Genomic DNA, 14,594 nt, shown 5'->3' with positions numbered 1-14,594 from the left:
ACGTTATATGGTACATCGTTATAATGTATTACGTTATATGGTTTAACGTTGTAACGTTTTACGTTATATGGTATTACGTTATAACGAATTACGTTATATGGAATAACGTTATAACGAATTACGTTATATGGTATTACGTCATAACGTATTACGATATATGGTATAACGTTATAACGTATTACGTTATAACGTATTACGTTATATGGTATAACGTTATAACGTATTATGTTATATGGTACAACGTTATAACGTATTACGTTATATGGTGTAACGTTATAACGTATTACGTTATATGGTATAACGTTATAACATATTACGTTATATGATATAACGTTATAACGTATTACGTTATATGGTGTAACGTTATAACGTATTACGTTATATGGTATAACGTTATAACATATTACGTTATATGGTATTACGTTATATGGTATAACGTTATAACGTATTACGTTATATGGTGTAACGTTATAACGTATTACGTTATATGTTATAACGTTATAACATATTACGTTATATGATATAACGTTATAACGTATTACGTTATATGGTGTAACGTTATAACGTATTACGTTATATGGTATAACGTTATAACATATTACGTTATATGGTATTACGTTATATGGTATAACGTTATAACGTATTACGTTATATGGTATAACGTTATAACGTTATAACGTATTACGTTATATAGTAAAACGTTATATGGTATAACGTTATATGGTATAACGTTATGAAGTATTGCGGTATATGGTACAACGTCATATGGTATAACGTTATAACGTATTACGTTATATGGTATTACGTTATAACGTATTACGTTATATATTATAACGTTATAACGTATTACGTTATATGGTATATCGTTATAACGTATTATGTTATATGGTATAACGCTATAGCGTATTAGGTAATATGGTATAACGTCATATGGTATAACGTTATAACGTATTGCGTTATATGGTATTACGTTATAACGTATTACGTTATATGGTATAACGTTATAACGTATTGCGTTATATGGTACAACGTTATAACGTATTACCTTATATGGTACAACGTTATAACGTATTACGTTATATGTTATAACGTTATAACGTATTACGTTATATGGTATTACGTTATAACGTATTACGTTATATGGAATAACGTTATAACGTATTACGTTATATGGTATTACGTCATAACGTATTACGATATATGGTATAACATTATAACGTATTACGTTATATGGTATAACGTTATAACGTATTACGTGATATGGTATAACGTCGCATGGTATATCGTTATAACGTATTACGTTATATGGTATAAGTTTATAACGTAATACCTTATATGGTATAACGTTATGACATATTACGGTATATGGTATAACGTCATGTGGTATAACGTTATAACGTATTACGTTATATGGTATAACGTTATAACGTATTATGTTATATGGTATAACGCTATAGCGTATTACGTGATATGGTATTACGTCATAACGTATTACGATATATGGTATAACGTTATAACGTATTACGTTATAACGTATTACGTTATAACGTATTACGTTATATGGTATAACGTTATAACGTTATAATGTATTACGTTATATGGTATAACGATATAACGTATTATGTTATATGGTATAACGCTATAGCGTATTACGTGATATGGTAAAACGTCATATGTTATATCGTTATAACGTATTACGTTATATGGTATATCGTTATAACATATTGCGTTATATGGTACAACGTTATAACGTATTACATTATATGGTACAACGTTATAACATATTACGTTATATGATCTTACGTTATATGATATAACGTTATAACGTATTACGTTATATGGTGTAACGTTATAACGTATTACGTTATATGGTATAACGTTATAACATATTACGTTATATGGTATTACGTTATATGGTATAACGTTATAACGTATTACGTTATATGGTATAACGTTATAACATATTACGTTATATGATCTTACGTTATATGATATAACGTTATAACGTATTACGTTATATGGTGTAACGTTATAACGTTATAACGTATTACGTTATATAGTAAAACGTTATATGGTATAACGTTATAACGTATTATGTTATATGGTATAACGTTATAACGTATTACGTTATATGGTGTAACGTTATAACGTATTACGTTATATGGTATAACGTTATAACATATTACGTTATATGATCTTACGTTATATGATATAACGTTATAACGTATTACGTTATATGGTGTAACGTTATAACGTATTACGTTATATGGTATAACGTTATAACATATTACGTTATATGGTATTACGTTATATGGTATAACGTTATAACGTATTACGTTATATGGTATAACGTTATAACATATTACGTTATATGATCTTACGTTATATGATATAACGTTATAACGTATTACGTTATATGGTGTAACGTTATAACGTTATAACGTATTACGTTATATAGTAAAACGTTATATGGTATAACGTTATAACGTATTATGTTATATGGTATAACGTTATAACGTATTACGTTATATGGTGTAACGTTATAACGTATTACGTTATATGGTATAACGTTATAACATATTACGTTATATGGTATTACGTTATATGGTATAACGTTATAACGTATTACGTTATATGGTATAACGTTATAACGTTATAACGTATTACGTTATATAGTAAAACGTTATATGGTATAACGTTATATGGTATAACGTTATGAAGTATTGCGGTATATGGTACAACGCTATATCGTATTACGTGATATTGTATAACGTCATATGTTATAACGTTATAACGTATTACGTTATATGGTATAACGTTATAACGTATTGCGTTATATGGTAAAACGTTATAACGTATTACGTTATATGGTACATCGTTATAATGTATTACGTTATATGGTTTAACGTTGTAACGTTTTACGTTATATGGTATTACGTTATAACGAATTACGTTATATGGAATAACGTTATAACGAATTACGTTATATGGTATTACGTCATAACGTATTACGATATATGGTATAACGTTATAACGTATTACGTTATAACGTATTACGTTATATGGTATAACGTTATAACGTATTATGTTATATGGTACAACGTTATAACGTATTACGTTATATGGTGTAACGTTATAACGTATTACGTTATATGGTATAACGTTATAACATATTACGTTATATGATATAACGTTATAACGTATTACGTTATATGGTGTAACGTTATAACGTATTACGTTATATGGTATAACGTTATAACATATTACGTTATATGGTATTACGTTATATGGTATAACGTTATAACGTATTACGTTATATGGTGTAACGTTATAACGTATTACGTTATATGTTATAACGTTATAACATATTACGTTATATGATATAACGTTATAACGTATTACGTTATATGGTGTAACGTTATAACGTATTACGTTATATGGTATAACGTTATAACATATTACGTTATATGGTATTACGTTATATGGTATAACGTTATAACGTATTACGTTATATGGTATAACGTTATAACGTTATAACGTATTACGTTATATAGTAAAACGTTATATGGTATAACGTTATATGGTATAACGTTATGAAGTATTGCGGTATATGGTACAACGTCATATGGTATAACGTTATAACGTATTACGTTATATGGTATTACGTTATAACGTATTACGTTATATATTATAACGTTATAACGTATTACGTTATATGGTATATCGTTATAACGTATTATGTTATATGGTATAACGCTATAGCGTATTAGGTAATATGGTATAACGTCATATGGTATAACGTTATAACGTATTGCGTTATATGGTATTACGTTATAACGTATTACGTTATATGGTATAACGTTATAACGTATTGCGTTATATGGTACAACGTTATAACGTATTACCTTATATGGTACAACGTTATAACGTATTACGTTATATGTTATAACGTTATAACGTATTACGTTATATGGTATTACGTTATAACGTATTACGTTATATGGAATAACGTTATAACGTATTACGTTATATGGTATTACGTCATAACGTATTACGATATATGGTATAACATTATAACGTATTACGTTATATGGTATAACGTTATAACGTATTACGTGATATGGTATAACGTCGCATGGTATATCGTTATAACGTATTACGTTATATGGTATAAGTTTATAACGTAATACCTTATATGGTATAACGTTATGACATATTACGGTATATGGTATAACGTCATGTGGTATAACGTTATAACGTATTACGTTATATGGTATAACGTTATAACGTATTATGTTATATGGTATAACGCTATAGCGTATTACGTGATATGGTATTACGTCATAACGTATTACGATATATGGTATAACGTTATAACGTATTACGTTATAACGTATTACGTTATAACGTATTACGTTATATGGTATAACGTTATAACGTTATAATGTATTACGTTATATGGTATAACGATATAACGTATTATGTTATATGGTATAACGCTATAGCGTATTACGTGATATGGTAAAACGTCATATGTTATATCGTTATAACGTATTACGTTATATGGTATATCGTTATAACATATTGCGTTATATGGTACAACGTTATAACGTATTACATTATATGGTACAACGTTATAACATATTACGTTATATGATCTTACGTTATATGATATAACGTTATAACGTATTACGTTATATGGTGTAACGTTATAACGTATTACGTTATATGGTATAACGTTATAACATATTACGTTATATGGTATTACGTTATATGGTATAACGTTATAACGTATTACGTTATATGGTATAACGTTATAACATATTACGTTATATGATCTTACGTTATATGATATAACGTTATAACGTATTACGTTATATGGTGTAACGTTATAACGTTATAACGTATTACGTTATATAGTAAAACGTTATATGGTATAACGTTATAACGTATTATGTTATATGGTATAACGTTATAACGTATTACGTTATATGGTGTAACGTTATAACGTATTACGTTATATGGTATAACGTTATAACATATTACGTTATATGATCTTACGTTATATGATATAACGTTATAACGTATTACGTTATATGGTGTAACGTTATAACGTATTACGTTATATGGTATAACGTTATAACATATTACGTTATATGGTATTACGTTATATGGTATAACGTTATAACGTATTACGTTATATGGTATAACGTTATAACATATTACGTTATATGATCTTACGTTATATGATATAACGTTATAACGTATTACGTTATATGGTGTAACGTTATAACGTTATAACGTATTACGTTATATAGTAAAACGTTATATGGTATAACGTTATAACGTATTATGTTATATGGTATAACGTTATAACGTATTACGTTATATGGTGTAACGTTATAACGTATTACGTTATATGGTATAACGTTATAACATATTACGTTATATGGTATTACGTTATATGGTATAACGTTATAACGTATTACGTTATATGGTATAACGTTATAACGTTATAACGTATTACGTTATATAGTAAAACGTTATATGGTATAACGTTATATGGTATAACGTTATGAAGTATTGCGGTATATGGTACAACGTCATATGGTATAACGTTATAACGTATTACGTTATAGAGTAAAACGTTATATGGTATAACGTTATATGGTATAACGTTATGAAGTATTGCGGTATATGGTACAACGTCATATGGTATAACGTTATAACGTATTACGTTATATGGTATTACGTTATAACGTATTACGTTATATATTATAATGTTATAACGTATTACGTTATATGGTATAACGTTATAACGTATTGCGTTATATGGAACAACGTTATAACGTATTGCGTTATATGGTACAACGTTATAACGTATTACGTTATATGGTATAACGTTATAACGTATTACGTTATATGGTATTACGTTATAACGTAATACGTTATATGGAATAACGTTATAACGTATTACGTTATATGGTATTACGTCATAACGTATTACGATATATGGTATAACATTATAACGTATTACGTTATAACGTATTACGTTATATGGTATAACGTTATAACGTATTACGTGATATGGTATAACGTCGCATGGTATATCATTATAACGTATTACATTATATGGTATGAGTTTATAACGTAATACCTTATATGGTATAACGTTATAACATATTGCGGTATATGGTATAACGTCATATGGTATAACGTTATAACGTATTACGTTATATGGTATTACGTTATAACGTATTACGTTATATGGAATAACGTTATAACGTATTACGTTATATGGTATTACGTCATAACGTATTACGATATATGGTATAACATTATAACGTATTACGTTATAACGTATTACGTTATATGGTATAACGTTATAACGTATTATGTTATATGGTATAACGCTATATCGTATTACGTGATATTGTATAACGTCATATGTTATAACGTTATAACGTATTACGTTATATGGTATAACGTTATAACGTATTGCGTTATATGGTAAAACGTTATAACGTATTACGTTATATGGTACATCGTTATAATGTATTACGTTATATGGTTTAACGTTGTAACGTTTTACGTTATATGGTATTACGTTATAACGAATTACGTTATATGGAATAACGTTATAACGAATTACGTTATATGGTATTACGTCATAACGTATTACGATATATGGTATAACGTTATAACGTATTGCGTTATAACGTATTACGTTATATGGTATAACGTTAAAACGTATTATGTTATCTGGTACAACGTTATAACGTATTACGTTATATGGTGTAACGTTATAACGTATTACGTTATATGGTATAACGTTATAACATATTACGTTATATGATATAACGTTATAACGTATTACGTTATATGGTGTAACGTTATAACGTATTACGTTATATGGTATAACGTTATAACATATTACGTTATATGGTATTACGTTATATGGTATAACGTTATAACGTATTACGTTATATGGTATAACGTTATAACGTTATAACGTATTACGTTATATAGTAAAACGTTATATGGTATAACGTTATATGGTATAACGTTATGAAGTATTGCGGTATATGGTACAACGTCATATGGTATAACGTTATAACGTATTACGTTATATGGTATTACGTTATAACGTATTACGTTATATATTATAACGTTATAACGTATTACGTTATATGGTATATCGTTATAACGTATTATGTTATATGGTATAACGCTATAGCGTATTAGGTAATATGGTATAACGTCATATGGTATAACGTTATATGGTATAACGTTATATGGTATAACGTTATGAAGTATTGCGGTATATGGTACAACGTCATATGGTATAACGTTATAACGTATTGCGTTATATGGTATTACGTTATAACGTATTACGTTATATGGTATAACGTTATAACGTTATAACGTATTACGTTATATAGTAAAACGTTATATGGTATAACGTTATATGGTATAACGTTATGAAGTATTGCGGTATATGGTACAACGTCATATGGTATAACGTTATAACGTATTGCGTTATATGGTATTACGTTATAACGTATTACGTTATATGGTATAACGTTATAACGTATTGCGTTATATGGTACAACGTTATAACGTATTACCTTATATGGTACAACGTTATAACGTATTACGTTATATGTTATAACGTTATAACGTATTACGTTATATGGTATTACGTTATAACGTATTACGTTATATGGAATAACGTTATAACGTATTACGTTATATGGTATTACGTCATAACGTATTACGATATATGGTATAACATTATAACGTATTACGTTATATGGTATAACGTTATAACGTATTACGTGATATGGTATAACGTCGCATGGTATATCGTTATAACGTATTACGTTATATGGTATAAGTTTATAACGTAATACCTTATATGGTATAACGTTATGACATATTACGGTATATGGTATAACGTCATGTGGTATAACGTTATAACGTATTACGTTATATGGTATAACGTTATAACGTATTATGTTATATGGTATAACGCTATAGCGTATTACGTGATATGGTATTACGTCATAACGTATTACGATATATGGTATAACGTTATAACGTATTACGTTATAACGTATTACGTTATAACGTATTACGTTATATGGTATAACGTTATAACGTTATAATGTATTACGTTATATGGTATAACGATATAACGTATTATGTTATATGGTATAACGCTATAGCGTATTACGTGATATGGTAAAACGTCATATGTTATATCGTTATAACGTATTACGTTATATGGTATATCGTTATAACATATTGCGTTATATGGTACAACGTTATAACGTATTACATTATATGGTACAACGTTATAACATATTACGTTATATGATCTTACGTTATATGATATAACGTTATAACGTATTACGTTATATGGTGTAACGTTATAACGTATTACGTTATATGGTATAACGTTATAACATATTACGTTATATGGTATTACGTTATATGGTATAACGTTATAACGTATTACGTTATATGGTATAACGTTATAACATATTACGTTATATGATCTTACGTTATATGATATAACGTTATAACGTATTACGTTATATGGTGTAACGTTATAACGTTATAACGTATTACGTTATATAGTAAAACGTTATATGGTATAACGTTATAACGTATTATGTTATATGGTATAACGTTATAACGTATTACGTTATATGGTGTAACGTTATAACGTATTACGTTATATGGTATAACGTTATAACATATTACGTTATATGATCTTACGTTATATGATATAACGTTATAACGTATTACGTTATATGGTGTAACGTTATAACGTATTACGTTATATGGTATAACGTTATAACATATTACGTTATATGGTATTACGTTATATGGTATAACGTTATAACGTATTACGTTATATGGTATAACGTTATAACGTTATAACGTATTACGTTATATAGTAAAACGTTATATGGTATAACGTTATATGGTATAACGTTATGAAGTATTGCGGTATATGGTACAACGTCATATGGTATAACGTTATAACGTATTACGTTATATGGTATTACGTTATAACGTATTACGTTATATATTATAATGTTATAACGTATTACGTTATATGGTATAACGTTATAACGTATTGCGTTATATGGAACAACGTTATAACGTATTGCGTTATATGGTACAACGTTATAACGTATTACGTTATATGGTATAACGTTATAACGTATTACGTTATATGGTATTACGTTATAACGTAATACGTTATATGGAATAACGTTATAACGTATTACGTTATATGGTATTACGTCATAACGTATTACGATATATGGTATAACATTATAACGTATTACGTTATAACGTATTACGTTATATGGTATAACGTTATAACGTATTACGTGATATGGTATAACGTCGCATGGTATATCATTATAACGTATTACGTTATATGGTATGAGTTTATAACGTAATACCTTATATGGTATAACGTTATAACATATTGCGGTATATGGTATAACGTCATATGGTATAACGTTATAACGTATTACGTTATATGGTATTACGTTATAACGTATTACGTTATATGGAATAACGTTATAACGTATTACGTTATATGGTATTACGTCATAACGTATTACGATATATGGTATAACATTATAACGTATTACGTTATAACGTATTACGTTATATGGTATAACGTTATAACGTATTATGTTATATGGTATAACGCTATATCGTATTACGTGATATTGTATAACGTCATATGTTATAACGTTATAACGTATTACGTTATATGGTATAACGTTATAACGTATTGCGTTATATGGTAAAACGTTATAACGTATTACGTTATATGGTACATCGTTATAATGTATTACGTTATATGGTTTAACGTTGTAACGTTTTACGTTATATGGTATTACGTTATAACGAATTACGTTATATGGAATAACGTTATAACGAATTACGTTATATGGTATTACGTCATAACGTATTACGATATATGGTATAACGTTATAACGTATTGCGTTATAACGTATTACGTTATATGGTATAACGTTAAAACGTATTATGTTATCTGGTACAACGTTATAACGTATTACGTTATATGGTGTAACGTTATAACGTATTACGTTATATGGTATAACGTTATAACATATTACGTTATATGATATAACGTTATAACGTATTACGTTATATGGTGTAACGTTATAACGTATTACGTTATATGGTATAACGTTATAACATATTACGTTATATGGTATTACGTTATATGGTATAACGTTATAACGTATTACGTTATATGGTATAACGTTATAACGTTATAACGTATTACGTTATATAGTAAAACGTTATATGGTATAACGTTATATGGTATAACGTTATGAAGTATTGCGGTATATGGTACAACGTCATATGGTATAACGTTATAACGTATTACGTTATATGGTATTACGTTATAACGTATTACGTTATATATTATAACGTTATAACGTATTACGTTATATGGTATATCGTTATAACGTATTATGTTATATGGTATAACGCTATAGCGTATTAGGTAATATGGTATAACGTCATATGGTATAACGTTATAACGTATTGCGTTATATGGTATTACGTTATAACGTATTACGTTATATGTTATAACGTTATAACGTATTACGTTATATGGTATTACGTTATAACGTATTACGTTATATGGAATAACGTTATAACGTATTACGTTATATGGTATTACGTCATAACGTATTACGATATATGGTATAACATTATAACGTATTACGTTATATGGTATAACGTTATAACGTATTACGTGATATGGTATAACGTCGCATGGTATATCGTTATAACGTATTACGTTATATGGTATTACGTTATAACGTATTACGTTATATGGAATAACGTTATAACGTATTACGTTATATGGTATTACGTCATAACGTATTACGATATATGGTATAACATTATAACGTATTACGTTATATGGTATAACGTTATAACGTATTGCGTTATATGGTACAACGTTATAACGTATTACCTTATATGGTACAACGTTATAACGTATTACGTTATATGTTATAACGTTATAACGTATTACGTTATATGGTATTACGTTATAACGTATTACGTTATATGGAATAACGTTATAACGTATTACGTTATATGGTATTACGTCATAACGTATTACGATATATGGTATAACATTATAACGTATTACGTTATATGGTATAACGTTATAACGTATTACGTGATATGGTATAACGTCGCATGGTATATCGTTATAACGTATTACGTTATATGGTATAAGTTTATAACGTAATACCTTATATGGTATAACGTTATGACATATTACGGTATATGGTATAACGTCATATGGTATAACGTTATAACGTATTACGTTATATGGTATAACGTTATAACGTATTATGTTATATGGTATAACGCTATAGCGTATTACGTGATATGGTATTACGTCATAACGTATTACGATATATGGTATAACGTTATAACGTATTACGTTATAACGTTTTACGTTATAACGTATTACGTTATATGGTATAACGTTATAACGTTATAATGTATTACGTTATATGGTATAACGATATAACGTATTATGTTATATGGTATAACGCTATAGCGTATTACGTGATATGGTAAAACGTCATATGTTATATCGTTATAACGTATTACGTTATATGGTATAACGTTATAACATATTGCGTTATATGGTACAACGTTATAACGTATTACATTATATGGTACAACGTAATAACGTATTACGTTATATGGTATAACGTTATAACGTATTACGTTATATGGTATTACGTTATAACGTATTTCGTTATGTGGAATAACCTTATAACGTATTACGTTATATGGTATTACGTCATAACGTATTACGATATATGGTATAACGTTATAACGTATTGCGTTATATGGTACAACGTTATAACGTATTACGTTATATGGTATAACGTTATAACGTAATACGTTATATGGTATAACGTTATAACGTATTATGTTATATGGTATAACGCTATAGCGTGTTACGTGATATGGTATAACGTCATATGTTATAACGTTATAACGTATTACGTTTTATGGTATAACGTTATAAGGTATTACGTTATATGGTATAACGTCATATGGTATAACGTTATAACGTATTACGTTATATGGTATAAGTTTATAACGTAATACCTTATATGATATAACGTTATAACATATTACGGTATATGGTATAACGTCATATGGTATAACGTTATATTGTATTACGTTATATGGTATAACGTTATAACGCATTACGTTATATGGTATAACGTTGTAACGTATTATGTTATATGGTATAACGCTATAGCGTATTACGTGATACGGTATAACGTCATATGTTATAACGTTATAACGTATTACGTTATATGGTATAACGTTATAACGTATTGCGTTATATGGTACAACGTTATAACGTATTACGTTATATGGTACAAGGTAATAACGTATTACGTTATATGGTATAACGTTATAACATATTACGTTATATGATCTTACGTTATATGGTATAACGTTATAACGTATTGCGTTATATGGTATAACGTTGTAACGTATTATGTTATATGGTATAACGCTATAGCGTATTACGTGATACGGTATAACGTCATATGTTATAACGTTATAACGTTTTACGTTATATGGTATTACGTTATAACGCATTACGTTATATGGAATAACGTTATATGGTATAACGTTATAACGTATTACGTGATATGGTATAACGTCGCATGGTATAACGTTATAACGTATTACGTTATATGGTATAAGTTTATAACGTAATACCTTATATGGTATAACGTTATAACATATTACGGTATATGGAATAACGTCATATGGTATAACGTTATATTGTATTATGTTATATGGTATAACGTTATAACGTTATAACGTATTACGTTATATGGAAAAACGTTATATGGTATAACGTTATATGGTATAACGTTATGACGTATTACGTTATATGGTATAACGTCTTATGGTAAAACGTTATAACGTGTTACGTTATATGGTATAAGTTTATAACGTAATACCTTATATGATATAACGTTATAACATATTACGGTATATGGTATAACGTCATATGGTATAACGTTATATTGTATTACGTTATATGGTATAACGTTATAACGCATTACGTTATATGGTATAACGTTATAACGTATTATGTTATATGGTATAACACTATAGCGTATTACGTGATATGGTATAACGTCATATGTTATAACGTTATAACGTATTACGTTATATGGTATAACGTTATAACGTATTGCGTTATATGGTACAACGTTATAACGTATTACGTTGTATGGTACAACGTTATAACGTATTACGTTATATGGTATTACGTCATAACGTATTACGATATATGGTATAACATTATAACGTATTACGTTATATGGTATAACGTTATAACGTATTACGTGATATGGTATAACGTCGCATGGTATATCGTTATAACGTATTACGTTATATGGTATAAGTTTATAACGTAATACCTTATATGGTATAACGTTATGACATATTACGGTATATGGTATAACGTCATGTGGTATAACGTTATAACGTATTACGTTATATGGTATAACGTTATAACGTATTATGTTATATGGTATAACGCTATAGCGTATTACGTGATATGGTAAAACGTCATATGTTATATCGTTATAACGTATTACGTTATATGGTATAACGTTATAACATATTGCGTTATATGGTACAACGTTATAACGTATTACATTATATGGTACAACGTTATAACATATTACGTTATATGATCTTACGTTATATGATATAACGTTATAACGTATTACGTTATATGGTGTAACGTTATAACGTATTACGTTATATGGTATAACGTTATAACATATTACGTTATATGGTACTACGTTATATGGTATAACGTTATAACGTATTACGTTATATGGTATAACGTTATAACATATTACGTTATATGATCTTACGTTATATGATATAACGTTATAACGTATTACGTTATATGGTGTAACGTTATAACGTTATAACGTATTACGTTATATAGTAAAACGTTATATGGTATAACGTTATAACGTATTATGTTATATGGTATAACGTTATAACGTATTACGTTATATGGTGTAACGTTATAACGTATTACGTTATATGGTATAACGTTATAACATATTACGTTATATGATCTTACGTTATATGATATAACGTTATAACGTATTACGTTATATGGTGTAACGTTATAACGTATTACGTTATATGGTATAACGTTATAACATATTACGTTATATGGTATTACGTTATATGGTATAACGTTATAACGTATTACGTTATATGGTATAACGTTATAACGTTATAACGTATTACGTTATATAGTAAAACGTTATATGGTATAACGTTATATGGTATAACGTTATGAAGTATTGCGGTATATGGTACAACGTCATATGGTATAACGTTATAACGTATTACGTTATATGATCTTACGTTATATGATATAACGTTATAACGTATTACGTTATATGATCTTACGTTATATGATATAACGT

The sequence above is a fragment of the Bombus vancouverensis genome, chromosome 1 (genome assembly GCF_051014615.1).
Source record: "Bombus vancouverensis nearcticus chromosome 1, iyBomVanc1_principal, whole genome shotgun sequence".
Taxonomy (NCBI): Eukaryota; Metazoa; Arthropoda; class Insecta; order Hymenoptera; family Apidae; genus Bombus; species Bombus vancouverensis.
Note: the sequence above shows the minus strand (reverse complement) of the source record.